A 15,062-nucleotide genomic window follows, 5' to 3' on the forward strand; every position below is an offset into this window, starting at 1 on the left:
GGATAATCAGACTGTGATCTCTTGCGACGGTGCTCTCAGTGAATGGCTCGGGTCACCCGGAGTTAGATAGCAGCCGTGCAGGTGTGGCTCGTTGCGCTAGCCTGGGGTGGTGAGAGCCGCGTGCCGATAGGCAGGCGCACTCGAACTCAGGCCCACCTGGGGTGAGGGACGCACGAGATGCACAGTGTAGTGTGCACCCACATCCAGCACTAGTGTCTTAACGTCACCTCGCTCTCTCTAGACGGCTGCCTTTATGGTCAAGTAGCCCATCTTGCCTTCTCGTAGTGTGTTGCGTTGGTCGATCATGTTGCTCTCGAACAGTGCTACATGGAAACATTAAACACAGAGAAATAAAATTCACATAATAACCATGACACTCAATGTCCTTGCCTAATAAAACTCTCAATTGGCAACAAACAAATAGTATATCAAGGCATTAAAGCTCCGTGGCCTTTCACAATGAATGAATAATAAAGTATCGTTGCTCTTTGACCTTCAAAACCTACTACTTATAAAGCGACGTAAGGTCAAGATATCTTTACGTTTGCATCTTAGCACCAGACGTAAGGTCAAGATATCTTTACGTTTGCATCTTAGCACCAAGGCCTCTTAAAAGCGAAGAAATAAATTCAGACCCCTAGGTCTTCTAACAAATGACCAATCAAATTAATTTAATATAGAAACACGAATGTACAAATGAAGATAGTGGTACCAATTAAATTTTAAACGATTTGTCTTTAGTTGGTCACTGGAAGACAATAACAAATTATCATTTAGTATCTCGTTAGTAGTTAGTAAACATATAGTTAGTATACGTCTCAGTCAATTGTTACTATTTCCTGAGGTAACCGCAGATGCTTTGTGGAATCCTCTCTCCTTGGTTGAGCATGCACATTACTCAAATAATTCGCTTGCCCTCTAGGTAAATACTGCGCTGACATTGCACAGACATACTCCCTTATTTTGATGATGGGTTTTACTCTCCTTCACGAATACTTATTTCGGGAATTTTGAAAAGAGTTCGTGATTCTATCTCTCGGTTATTGTTCTGAAACACGCATAAGGCACACAAAGCATAAGACTTGACAGACAAAATGGTTCAAATGGCTCTGAGCACTATGGGACTTAACTTCTGAGGTCATCAGTCCCCTAGAACTTAGAACTAATTAAACCTAACTAACTTAAGGACATCACACACATCCATGCCCGAGGCAGGATTCGAACCTGCGACCGTAGCGGTCGCGCGGTTCCAGACTGAAACGCCTAGAACCGCTCGGCCACTTCGGCCGGCCACTTGACAGACACAAAACACTTTATTATGGCACTCGTTACAACATCAATACATTCACATAGCCTAGTTTCCGTAACGGTGGCTTGCCATAAAGGACAACAAAACGGGGCGTAGAATATCGTCGACGTGCCGTTGTGCTGTAAGGGTGCCGCGGCTGACATCCAAAGAGCTATTGCTACGAAAAGAAATGGCACCTCAAACCAACAGTCCTGGTTGTCGGGCAGTATGGTGGGCGAGTCAGGCTGGTATCCCATCACCGTCTAGGGCGTCTCCAGACACGTCTTCGCTGGACATCGGAGTCAGTTCGAAGGGGGACTCATCACTGACGACAGTTCCACTCCAGTTATTGACGTTCCAGGTCGAAGGCGTGTCTAGTGACGTCCTGAACAGCGGTGGGATATCAACAAGAATGTCGCCCGCTATTGCGTTTCAACAATCAGGAGTGATGGTCTGTGTTGCTATTTCATTTCATAGAGGGATCCCTTTGGTTGACATCCGCGACAACCTTACAGCACAGCGATACATCGACAATATTTTACGCCCCGTCTTGTAGCCCTTCATGGCAAGTATCCTGCATTGACATTTCAGCAAGATAATTCCTGCCCACACACGGCGAGAGTTTCTATTGCTTGTCTCCGTGTTTTCTAACCCTACCATGACCAAGGAGGTTACGAGATCCCTCCCTAACTGATAATGTTTCAAGCATTATGGAAAAACACATCACGTTGAGCGGAATACAAGCTGCAAGTTTTTCTCCAAAATTCGGCATCGAAAAATTACACTGAAACGCCAAAGAAACTAGCGTAGGCATACGTATTCAAACACAGAGATATGTAGACAGGCAGAATATGGCGCTGCGATAGGCAACGCCTATATAAGACAACAAGTGTCTGGCGCAGTTGTCAGATCGATTACAGCTGCTACAGTGGTAGGTTATCAAGATTTAAGTGAGTTTTAACGTGGCGTTATAGTCGGCGCACGAACCATGGGACACAGCACCTCCGGGATAGCGATGAAGTGGACATTTTCCCGTACAACGAGTCTACCGTGAATATCAGGAATCCGGTAAAACATCAAATCTCCGACATCGCTGCGGCCGGAGAAACTGTAAGTAGGTTGTTTAGGTTGTTATGTTGGTAACGCCATGTAGCGCTCTGTATGAAAATCACTGACTGTGCTGTGTGCAGTCTGTGGCTGGTTTGCATTGTTGGAATTTGCTATTGTAGTGTTGGGCAGTTGGCTGTAAACAGCGCGTAGCGTTGCGCAGTTGGAGGTGAGCCGCCAACAGTGGTGGATGTGGGGAGAGAGATGGAGTTTTGAGAGCGGATGATCTGGACGTGTGTCCATCAGAGACAGTAAATTTGTAAGACTGGATGCCATGACATATATATATATATATATATATATATATATATATATATATATATATACTCCTGGAAATTGAAATAAGAACACTGTGAATTCATTGTCCCAGGAAGGGGAAACTTTATTGACACATTCCTGGGGTCAGATACATCACATGATCACACTGACAGAACCACAGGCACATAGACACAGGCAACAGAGCATGCACAATGTCGGCACTAGTACAGTGTATATCCACCTTTCGCAGCAATGCAGGCTGCTATTCTCCCATGGAGACGATCGTAGAGATGCTGGATGTAGTCCTGTGGAACGGCTTGCCATGCCATTTCCACCTGGCGCCTCAGTTGGACCAGCGTTCGTGCTGGACGTGCAGACCGCGTGAGACGACGCTTCATCCAGTCCCAAACATGCTCAATGGGGGACAGATCCGGAGATCTTGCTGGCCAGGGTAGTTGACTTACACCTTCTAGAGCACGTTGGGTGGCACGGGATACATGCGGACGTGCATTGTCCTGTTGGAACAGCAAGTTCCCTAGCCGGTCTAGGAATGGTAGAACGATGGGTTCGATGACGGTTTGGATGTACCGTGCACTATTCAGTGTCCCCTCGACGATCACCAGTGGTGTACGGCCAGTGTAGGAGATCGCTCCCCACACCATGATGCCGGGTGTTGGCCCTGTGTGCCTCGGTCGTATGCAGTCCTGATTGTGGCGCTCACCTGCACGGCGCCAAACACGCATACGACCATCATTGGCACCAAGAGAGAAGCGACTCTCATCGCTGAAGACGACACGTCTCCATTCGTCCCTCCATTCACGCCTGCACGATGTTGGGGCGTGAGCGGAAGACGGCCTAACGGTGTGCGGGACCGTAGCCCAGCTTCATGGAGACGGTTGCGAATGGTCCTCGCCGATACCCCAGGAGCAACAGTGTCCCTAATTTGCTGGGAAGTGGCGGTGCGGTCCCCTACGGCACTGCGTAGGATCCTACGGTCTTGGCGTGCATCCGTGCGTCGCTGCGGTCCGGTCCCAGGTCGACGGGCACGTGCACCTTCCGCCGACCACTGGCGACAACATCGATGTACTGTGGAGACCTCACGCCCCACGTGTTGAGCAATTCGGCGGTACGTCCACCCGGCCTCCCGCATGCCCACTATACGCCCTCGCTCAAAGTCCGTCAACTGCACATACGGTTCACGTCCACGCTGTCGCGGCATGCTACCAGTGTTAAAGACTGCGATGGAGCTCCGTATGCCACGGCAAACTGGCTGACACTGACGGCGGCGGTGCACAAATGCTGCGCAGCTAGCGCCATTCGACGGCCAACACCGCGGTTCCTGGTGTGTCCGCTGTGCCGTGCGTGTGATCATTGCTTGTACAGCCCTCTCGCAGTGTCCGGAGCAAGTATGGTGGGTCTGACACACCGGTGTCAATGTGTTCTTTTTTCCATTTCCAGGAGTGTATATATATATATATATATATATATATATATATATGACTTTTGAACACTATTAAGGTAAATACATTGTTTGTTCTCTGTCAAAATCTTTCATTTGCTAACTATGCCTATCAGTAGTTAGTGCCTTCAGTAGTTAGAATCTTTTATTTAGCTGGCAGTATTGGCGCTCGCTGTATTGCAGTAGTTTGAGTTACGAAGATTTTTGTGAGGTAAGTGGTTCATGAAAAGTATAGGTTAATGTTAGTCAGGGCCATTGTTTTGCAGGGATTATTGAAAGCAGATTGCGTTGCGCTAAAAATATTCTGTCTCAGTTTAGTGTTGATCTGAATAGGTCAAGAGAGAAATGTCTGAGTACGTTCAGTTCTGCTCAGCTGTTTTAAAATCAAATAACGTAAGAGGTTTATCAGCACAGTAATTCACTAATTTTTCTAAGGGGACGTTTCAAAACAACCTTCAAGAACGGGACCAACGACGACTGAAGAGAATCGTTCAGAGTGATAGAAGTACAACGCTTCCGCAGATTGCTGTAGATTTCAGTGCTGGGCCATCAACAAGTGTCATCGTGAGAACCATTCAACGAAACATCACCGATATGAGCTTTCGGAGCCGAAGACCCACTCGTCTACCCTTAATGACTACACGACACAAAGCTTTACGTCTTGCCTCTCCCCGTCAACACCGACATTGGACTGTTGATGACTGGAAACATGGTGTCTGGTCGGACGAGTCTCGTTTCAAATTGTATCGAGCGGACGGACGTGTACGGGTATGGACACAGCCTTCTGAATCCATGGACCATGTATGTGAGTAGGGGACTGTTCAAGCTGGTGGAGGCTCTGAAATGGTGTGGGGCGCGTGCAGTTGGAGTGATACGGGACCCCTAATACTTCTAGTTACGACTCTGATGAGTGACACGTACGCAAGCGTCCTGTCTGATCACCTGCGTCCATTCATATCCATCGCGCATTCCGACGGGCTTTGGCAATTTCAGCAGGACATTGCGACACTCCACACGTCCAGAATTGCTACAGAGTGGCTCCAGGAACACTCAGTTTGAGTTTAAACACTTCCGCTGGCCACCATTCTCTCCAGACATGAACATTATGGAGAATATCTGGGATGCGTTGCAACGTGCTGTTCAGAAGAGAGATCCGCCGCTTCGTACTCTTACGGATTTATGGACGGCCCTGCAGGATTTTGGTGACAATTCCCTCCAGAACTATTTCAGATGTTAGTCGAGCTCATGCCATGTCGGGTTGTGGCACTTCTGCGTGCTCGCGGGGACCCTTCACGATATTAGGCAGGTGTACCAGTTTCTTTGGCTCTTCAGTGTAGGTTGCTGCTCATCTGCACTTGCCTACAATTACCAGGTATATTTTCACGTCATAGAAACGTCGACTGTAGCACTCGTTCCATAGGCCGAAATGGAGCAATAATATCGCTTGTGTCTGGAAAACGATCGTCACGTATGAGATAGGACTGTAACGGTGTTCAAATTCTGACATTTCATTTAGATACTTGTAACCTCCCCCTCACTTACCGACCTTAATGACAGTGAAAAATTAAACCGCGTGTACCTAATGGAAATTTGGGAAAAGCAATCGTCACCGAAGTTAATCTATCGGTAAAGAGGGAGGAAAGGGTTACATCTAAATGAAAGGAAAAATGCAAATGAAACTGGTGGAAATCAATTTTGAAAAGGGGTAAAGTTAATAAAGAAAGTAAATGTGCGGCCGTTACGTTAACAATTAACTAGCGGTAATTAGATATTTGAGATTTGGGGGAAATCACGGTCGCCAGTCCTAAGGACAATTACTATAGTAACTGAAAAAGAAAGGTTATTACACATATAATTAGCACTAGAAGCGTGGCAACTGAAGGTTGACACGTGTAGTGTGAAAACTGAAAGTTTGTCAGAAGTAATAAATTTCGCTACACTCTGACTTAATTTAGCAAAAGAATTAATAAAACCGGAAAATCGAAAATTAATTTAGTGACTGAAGTTAATAGTGAGCTTTCTTTCTGAAGCACATCGAAATCCAGTAAAATACGGTTAGTCTTGGACTACCTCAACAATCATTTCAAACGCAACTTGACTCTACGCAATTTAGAAACAAGATATTTAACTTTGAACTTGAATTAAATGATTCTGAACTATTAACAATAGTAAAATTTAGTACGTACCAAGCTGAGCTGCAGTCACAGGTAAGCTAAAATATGCTAACAAAACTCGCACTCTAAATTTGTGCTCGTGTAACCTAAATATTGTAGCCAGCTACTGAACTTTGAAATTAAAGCAGTGAAATCTAATCATATTATTTTAATGCTGGCGTTTGAATTTCAACGACACTCGGGTTCATTTCGGAAAAGGAAGGGACCCTGCTTGGCAATGCAATTGGGACAATGAGCAACAAAGGTTCATGCTAAGTTGCTGTAATTTTGCGAGGCAAATGGAACAATTTGAAAAGCTGAGGTCTGCCATACAGTTCTGAAACTTTACGTGCTTTTAGTCTTCCTTGTTGGTTGATTGAAGGTTTGAAGCCGTCGATCGAGGAGGTGGCGACAGTCACTCATTGTCGGCCGTCGCTGTTGCAGAAGCTGGATGTTGGCGCGCCTTCTTCTCGACACGGTCACCAGGCGAAACGGGCTCTTGATGTGCGCCAGCTAATGCTTCCCGTCCGCGACACCATGTCAGAAACTATCATCGCGAGTCGAGCGCAATTACTTGCTGCCAAACCCCGAAAGCGCGGCAACTCGCGGGAGCGTCACACGACACCTGCTCCACTCGCTACTCCCGCCAGACTCCCCCTGTTCTGCCCGCGCTCCACGCGGCAGAGTTAACACTACCAAAGATCCTACACACTTTGATTCGTCACACGACCTATCGACGTAATCGTTCGATAGCAGTTTTCCCTAGGCAAGACCCAGCGTAAAAATACAAATAATATTTACGAAACAAACCAATTATACATCGACATGAGTGCATAAATATATATATATATACAAACAGTAAAACAATTACAATATATAAAGAGACAGAAATGTCATATCTTGAGGTAACAAAACAAGGAAAAAAAATAATAGTACAATAGATGGAAATAGGAGTATATGCATTTCCGGCGTTACATACTGACTACTCGTATAACTGCGCAAAAAGTTCCACTATTTTACACGAGAGGACAGGCAAAGTTTTTATCAAACTGAAGAGTAAATTTTATCCTCGCCAATGAGTTCTGTTGTCGAAAGAAGATCTTAGATAAATTATGGAGTCCGACGAAGTTATCATACAGATTTTAAACTTGCAATTATTCGTTGTGTGAAAAGTACATCTAATATAGAAGCCTTCAAACGGTATTGTTTACGAAGTACTGCGTGTCTAATGCTGCGGACAGTAGCGACGACAACGCACTTTGGTAGGAGAGTAACGGAAATCCTAATAGTGATAAAATAAATTCCGGTAGTTAAGTCTGCAGGTGGCATCATTAAATACTGCGGTAAGAAAGATGGGATTTCTCTGGATTTATCTTCATTATAACTTACAAAATGTAATTAAGAGTGACCATATTGTGAACAGTTCTTTTTTACGTGGATGTGTGACATAATTTTATCCCCACTGAAGTTCTTTCCTCTTCCCTAAGTATTAATGTTGCTGCTCATATTTGGACCAACACGGTATGTTATGAGGTGTTTCTGAAATTATGTCCCTGGAGTCACCCCTTTTACAGAAGTGAACGATACAGAGTATAGAGAATGAGATGACCGAGATCTTCGGAAAGAGATGTAACAAAAGAAAGTTAAACAAACCGGCTGAGTATGCTTGCTATTAGCGTCCAAAATGTACTTTGGACGAGAGTCTACTATATTGTGTACTCCGAAATGGTTCATGTCATGAAGACGTGACACAAGTAAATGACACACCCAATATGAAATGTATGTCCATCGTGTTTCTCCTGTGCTTCCTTTGTGTCTTGCACGCCAATTTAAATTGGTTCTCATAGCAAAAAAAAAAAAATGGCTCTGAGCACTATGGGACTTAACATCTGAGGTCATCAGTCCCCTAGAACTTAGAACTACTTGAACCTAACTAACCTAAGGGCATCACACACAACCATGCCCGAGGCAGAATTCGAACCTGCGACTGTAGCGGTCGCGCGGTTCCAGACTGAAGCGCCTAGAACCGCTCGGCCACACCGGCCGGCCTTCTCATAGCAGCAAACTGTCAAACAGAACTTTCAGACGTTTCTACAACAGAAAATTTTGCTACAAACGAATAACAAAGAAAATCGCAATACTCGCCAAATGATATCGGTCCCGTACAAACCTTGACGACAGAGATAGCCCACAAACTTGTTCACAGTGAACAACGCGCGAGAATGTGACACCCGCACGTTGTCGTAGACTGGTGACAGGAGCCGCTGAAACGGGGCCGGTAACTTTATCTGTTGACTTTGCCGCTGAGGTGTGCAGAAGCCGATAGCAGGTCCTATTCCAGTTGATGTATGGCCCACAGCTAAGCAACACGAGGCGAGAAAACGTAGTATCCCGCGGTATGTAGCACTGTTTAACAGAATTACACAGTCATCGGGCCGTTCTACGAATCATCAACGTACGTAGAGGTCAATCACTTTTCACCGCCTGATTTTCACAGTTCCCACTGGCATCAGGAACTTAATGATACTGATATACGCATTGTATACTGCTTACAGTACAGGACTAATTCGGAGACGATGATTTTTGTATCAGCGTGACAATGCACCCTGTCATAAAGCAGCATCCGTGAGGCAATGATTTGTGGGCAGTACCATTCCTGAAATGGACTGGCCTGCCCAGAGTCCCAACCACTTCGCTTCAGACCCGAGCATCCAAATTGATTAACTTCGCTGGTTTCATCTCTTGAGGACGAATGGGCTACCATTTCTCCACAGACATTCAGAAGCCTCACACAAAGTATCCGCAGAGTATGAATTCCTCTTTTAGCCCCCTTGCCCAATCTGTAAAAACTGAATCAACACGACGTCCCAAAGAACAAGATGTTGAGTTTAAGAAAACGGAAAGATGTTAGAATTACCAATCACAGATTTCAGGCACAAGATTTTACAGAAGTATTCGTTACGGTATGACAGTTTACTGTATAATGACCGTTATTTATTATTAAACGAGTTAATTTTTACAGTTCCATACTGTCTCTTATCTACATAATTGTTGACTTTGTAGTATGAATTATTTGAGTGGCACGCTTGACTCAATTTTTTGTATAATTTGACTTCTGTTTTGTCTTTAATTTCCTTAAGCAATTTACTTTCTCCTTATAGAAAATGCTGTTTTGTATTTTTGTTCATTTTCTCTTGGTAGATGCGACATTAGTCAGGCTGTTGCTTCATGATCACGAATGCTGCTGTCCCAGGTGTTTAAACTGATCTTCAGATGGAGCTCGATTTCTATTTCAGTTAGTATTATAATGGTCTATAATCTGTGTATGGTAACCCAAAAAATGTTTCCATTACCAAGAACGAAGCGCGTATAAAAATAGTACACTGGCTGATAAAAAGTATCCATGCATCTATAGTGGACGTTAATATGGAGTGTGTCCACCCATTGCCTTTATGACGGCTTGAATTCTACTGAGGACGCTTTCAGCAAGGCGTCTGAATATCTGTGGAGGAATGGCAGCCCATTCTTCCTCAAGACCCTAAACCAGAAAAGGTTATCAGCTGGACGCTCGGATCTCAAGCGAAGTCGACATTCTGATTCATCCCCAAGGTCTGCAGTTGGGTTGTGATTGGGATTTTGGGCAGGCCAGACCATTTCAGGAATGTTATTGTCTACGAATCATTGCCTCACGGGTGCTGCTTTAGGACAGGATGCATTGTCAAGCTGATGCAAACAGTCATTTTCTCGGAACTGTTCCTCTATCGCACGCAGTATACAATGCTATAAAACGTGTTCCTATCCTTCCCCATTCAGTGTTTTCTTAAGTGCAATAACGGCAACACAACTTAGCCGCGAAAAACACTCCCATTCCGTAACTGCACCTAGTCTGTACTTCATTCTTGGCATTACACATAATGACAGGTAACGCTCTCCAGGTATTCACCAGACACAATGCCTTTCATTGGTTTTCACAGGTGGCTCAGTTGGAATACTACTGTTGATTGTTCTAGCATTAGTAGTAGATTCTATAGATTGAAACAGTTGGTCCCACGGCAGAAACAGTGAGGCGGACCCATGCTATAGATTGCAATAGGTTCCCGAATAACTATAGGAGTAGGTTTATAACCATGGATTCTCAGCCAGCTATACTACAGCGACGCGCACACTCTCGTGAGGGGTGACACTGTTATTGTCGCAGGTTCGAATCCTGCCTCTGACATGGATGGTTGTGATGTCCTTAGGTTCGTTAGGTTTAAGTAGTTCTAAGTTCTAGGGGACTGATGACCGCAGATGTTAAGTCCCATAGTGCTTAGAGCCATTTGAACAATTATTTTGACACTGTTATTCTTTAACTAACACCGAGTTTCACTGTAGGTATGCCTTGATGTGATGGAAACTTAATATCAGTGTAGACGAAAGTTAAACTCCGACCATGCTTCTAGTAAACATAATGTGACCTAATGTCAGAGCTAGCACTGTAGTTTTAAGTGATCCCTCATATGAAATATAAGTGTTTTACTTTCTACATAAGACGTCTAACATTTCCAGCAAATTTATATCCACCACTCACCTGTAGCGTCCAGGCTTGCTAACCATCAGGAATACATTAGAACAGCATGCAGAACTGTTTCCAGACAGGCTCCATGATAGATACAATTGTTCCCAGACTTTTGAGATTCCACTGTCTCCATCGTCTAGACCAGTAGCAGCACATAGTGCGCGAAAGAAGATGGTATTACTAGCTGCAAAGTTAAATGTGTTGTTAGAGAATTTTCATCAGATCGTGAGTTTAATGTAATGTTAATTTATAAAAATTCACAATTTACTGAAATGACAGTAGCGATGCCAGGTTAGGATTAATATCGGTTATAATGGAATTCATCACAAACGACTGCAGTGTTCAACTCTGAGACACTGATAGTGTTACTGGATTACAGTGTGTAAGAACTACCCATGAACAGTGAAAATATGCATCAACAACGAGAATACCATACAGCGCACTCACTTTCAGAAGCGTAATGCATGTCAGCAAAACTATCCATCTTGTGACATCCTTACATGTACAGATCTTATGGAATTGTCTGGTGAAGCTTTATAAAGCTCACTCATCAGAGCACATCAGAAAATGTCTCTGCCACGAAGTTCTAGGGTGTTATTCAAGTGTGACATTCCAGCAGAATAAACCACTGAGTAGAGTAACCGTTTTTGTATGATACAACTCTACAGGTACTAAACTGCATGGTTCTAAGTTTAGAATCCAAGATGGCCATTCATCATGTCGTTAGTGACATCAAATTCCAAAATGGCTGACCTGGGGATATGGTTGCAGTCCAAAATAGTTGTTTCAGTTTCTATGTCATGTCACTGTGGTCGTCTGCGGTCACCACACATCCTCCACATCCAGGCGTAATAGCCGTCAAATGTCGTCAAAGATGTACCACCTCCAGACAGAAAAAATACTTGTACAATCAATTGTAAGTATTAAACTAGTCTTTTCTCTCAGTCTTTATTATCAGTTAAGTGTATGTGTGTGTGTGTGTGTGTGAGTGTGTGTGTGTGTGTGTGTGTGTTGGTGTGTGTGTATTTCATGGTTTTCTACTATTTCTCCCTCAGCACAACAGCTCCCTGAATTCATTGTTTTAGTTATGCGGTATGAGCTAGATACTGATTTAATTCTGGAGTCTTTGTTGCTGGAATTATGTTAACTTTAACTATACTCGAGGTATTTAAAAACAGTGATTTGTTCTACATCGTTTGTCTTGAGATACGAGCCCAAAAGTAAAGACTCTTATTTTTTATAAGTACATAGACCTGTTTATTTCTGCAATGATTTGCATCAGTTTACAGCTTGAACATTTAGCTATTTTTCGACATAATCACCATTTCCGTCGATGCATTTTTGTAGAGGCTGTGGCAGTTTTTGTATGCACGTGTCATATCAGCTCGCCGTCATGCTGTTCAGAAAGCTATGAACCTCATCTTTCACCTCGTCGTCGGAGCTGAATCGCTTTCCGGCCAAATGTTCTTTTAACCTAGGGAACAGGTGATAGTCACTGTGCGCCAAGTCAGGACTATAGGGTGGGTGGGTGATTATGTTCCACTGAAACTGTTGCCGGGCGAAGTGTGGGCGAGCGTTGTCATGGAGAATGTGTACGCCCTTGCTCAACGTTCCTCTTTTCCAGTTCTGAATTGCCTGTTTGAGTTTTTTCATAGTCTCACAGTACCGTCAGCTTTAATTGTGGTCCCAGTGGGCATCAAGTCGACGAAAAATACCCCTTTCCGATCCCAAAAAACGGTTGTCATGACTTTACCGGCAGACTGTGTTTGTTTGAATTTCCGCGGCTTTGGCGAAGAAGGATTCAAATGTGTGTGAAATCTTATGGGACTTAACTGCTAAGGTCATTAGTCCCTAATCTTACACACTACTTAACCTAAATTATCCTAAGGACAAACACATACACCCATGCCCGAGGGAGGACTCGAACACAGTCTATGACTGCAGCGCCCGAGACCGCTCGGCTAATCCCGCGCGGCTGGCGAAGAAGGATGCCGCCACTGGCGTGATTGTTGCTTGGTCTCAGGTGTAAAGTGGTATGCCCAGGTTTCGTCACCCGTGACAATTGAGTCCAGAAAGTTGTCCTGTTCGATTGCGAGGCGGTGAAGAAATGCGCGGGAAGCATCAACTCGTTGCCACATGTGGTCCTCAGTCAGCATGCGTGGCACCCATTTTGCGCACACCTTCCGGTAGTTCAATGTTTTCGTTAATATTCTGTGAGCGGTGCTTCGGGAAACCTGAGGAACCAACGTGCAGAGATCATCCAGGGTGATCAGCCGATCTTCACGCATGCTTTGCTCAACCTTCAACACTGTCTCCTCAGAAATTGACGGTCTCCCGCTCCTTTGTTCGTCGTGAATTTCGGTCCGACCAGCTGCAAACTCCCTGCACCACTTACGAACATTTTTGACTTCCGTCAATTGGCGACGGATTTCAATTGGCGCAGTGCCCTTTGCGTTCAAAAACCGAATAACTGCGCGCCATTAGCACTTGGCGGTAACATCCAACGGGAGCTCCATTCTCAACGGCTGCCCAGCCAAGACTGAGCGCCTCAGCGCGGCGTGTGCAGGTTTACACACAGCGCGTGAAGCACTCTTCATAACACTGAGACCAACTGCCACACAGAGTTCTGTAGGAGACCTTACTTTCGGGATTACCCTCGTATTTACTCTCGTAAACCGCTTCCTGGTGAATACTTGTACCTTATAAGGGGCGTTCAGTAAGTAATGCAACACATTTTTTTCTGAAAGCAGGTTGCTTCTATTATTCCCCACTCTTTCAGCTGCAGAACCCTATTTTTCAACATAATCTACGTTATCTTATCTTACTGGGGAGACTTGCATGCCGGCTGGTACCACTCTGATGATCGAAGACGGACCCAACGCCTTGCTGCTTCAATAACCTCCCTATCATCCACGTACTGCTTCCGTACAAGTAGTTCTTCGTTGCTCTTTAAGGTCTTCTGTTAGGCGGTGAGGAACCCAGCGGCCACACACCTTTGAGAACTCCAACTGTTGGACGATGGTGTCAGCACTACAACAGAGACGTCCAGCTGTGCAGTGAGGCGTTTGATTGTGACACGTCAATCACCTCGAATGAAGGTGTTTACACGTTCCCAAATTGCACAAGTCACAGCTGAGTACGGCTGGCTGGCACACGGGAGATCGGACAGGTTTGCGCGAACTAGCTGCAATGATGACAGACGCCTCGCCCAAGGTCTCACCGTGCTTTTGTTCACTGCCAGGTCTCCGTAGCCACCTTGCAAGCTCTTATTTTCGGCCATAAGAAACTCGATGACAGCTCTCAGCTTGTAACGCACCTCCGATACAGACGCCATTTTGAAAGCTGCATATAGCGCCACCACCTATCGGAACTTCATGAAATCATAGGAACCGTAGCGAGAATAATCCATGATGTCCCAACAAATTCTCGCAGAGAAAAAAATGTGTTGCATTACTTATTGAGGGCAACGGCCTTGCCGCAGTGGATACACCGGTTCCCGTCAGATCACCGAAGTTAAGCGCTGTTGGGCGTGGCCGGCACTTGGATGGGTAACCGTCCGGGCCGCCATGCGCTGTTGCCATTTTTCGGGGTGCACTCAGCCTGGTGATGCTAACTGAGGAGCTACTCGACCGAATAGTAGCGGCTCCGGTCTAAGAAAATCATCATAACGACCGGGAGAGCGATGTGCTGACCACGCGCCCCTCCTACCCGCATCCTCATCTGAGGATGACACGGCGGTCGGATGGTCCCGATGGGCCACTTGTGGCCTGAAGACGGAGAGCCCATTACTTATTGTACGACCCTCATGGTTTCACATACAGGTATTTCAAAATTATACGTTTCTTGTATTTTATGCACTTCGTGGCCTGACATTTGAGATTGATCCTCTGGTTCCGTTGTAATTACGTGCTCATGGTTACAAGGACCACCTACATCTTCGGTAGCTCGTTATTTTCAATTCTGAATCATGTCGTCTTTGTAAAAGTTAAATACTGCAGGAGGTATAAACACATTCGTGTCTGACACCTTGGTCTACAGTAAGCTATCCATTTACCTATACTCAAAGACAACTAGTTCAACAAACTTAATTCAACGGAAGCATGATCTTCATGTTGGCAGTAAACTGCATTGCAAAATTATACAGAATATTTCAGTTTCTTCCGCTGGATCAGTGCGTAAGTGCCAGACTACAAATCCAAAGTTCTCATCTTCGATCCCCAGTGAAGCCTAGGATTTTTA

The 15,062-nt window shown here is 45.0% G+C and overlaps 1 pseudogene; it reads left to right on the forward strand.

Annotated features, from left to right (window-relative positions):
- The first annotated feature begins 14,285 nt into the window (after positions 1-14,285).
- LOC124790569 lies at positions 14,286-14,403 on the forward strand (annotated as a pseudogene).
- The last annotated feature ends 659 nt before the right edge of the window (positions 14,404-15,062 follow it).

The sequence above is a fragment of the Schistocerca piceifrons genome, chromosome 3 (genome assembly GCF_021461385.2).
Source record: "Schistocerca piceifrons isolate TAMUIC-IGC-003096 chromosome 3, iqSchPice1.1, whole genome shotgun sequence".
Taxonomy (NCBI): domain Eukaryota; kingdom Metazoa; phylum Arthropoda; class Insecta; order Orthoptera; family Acrididae; genus Schistocerca; species Schistocerca piceifrons.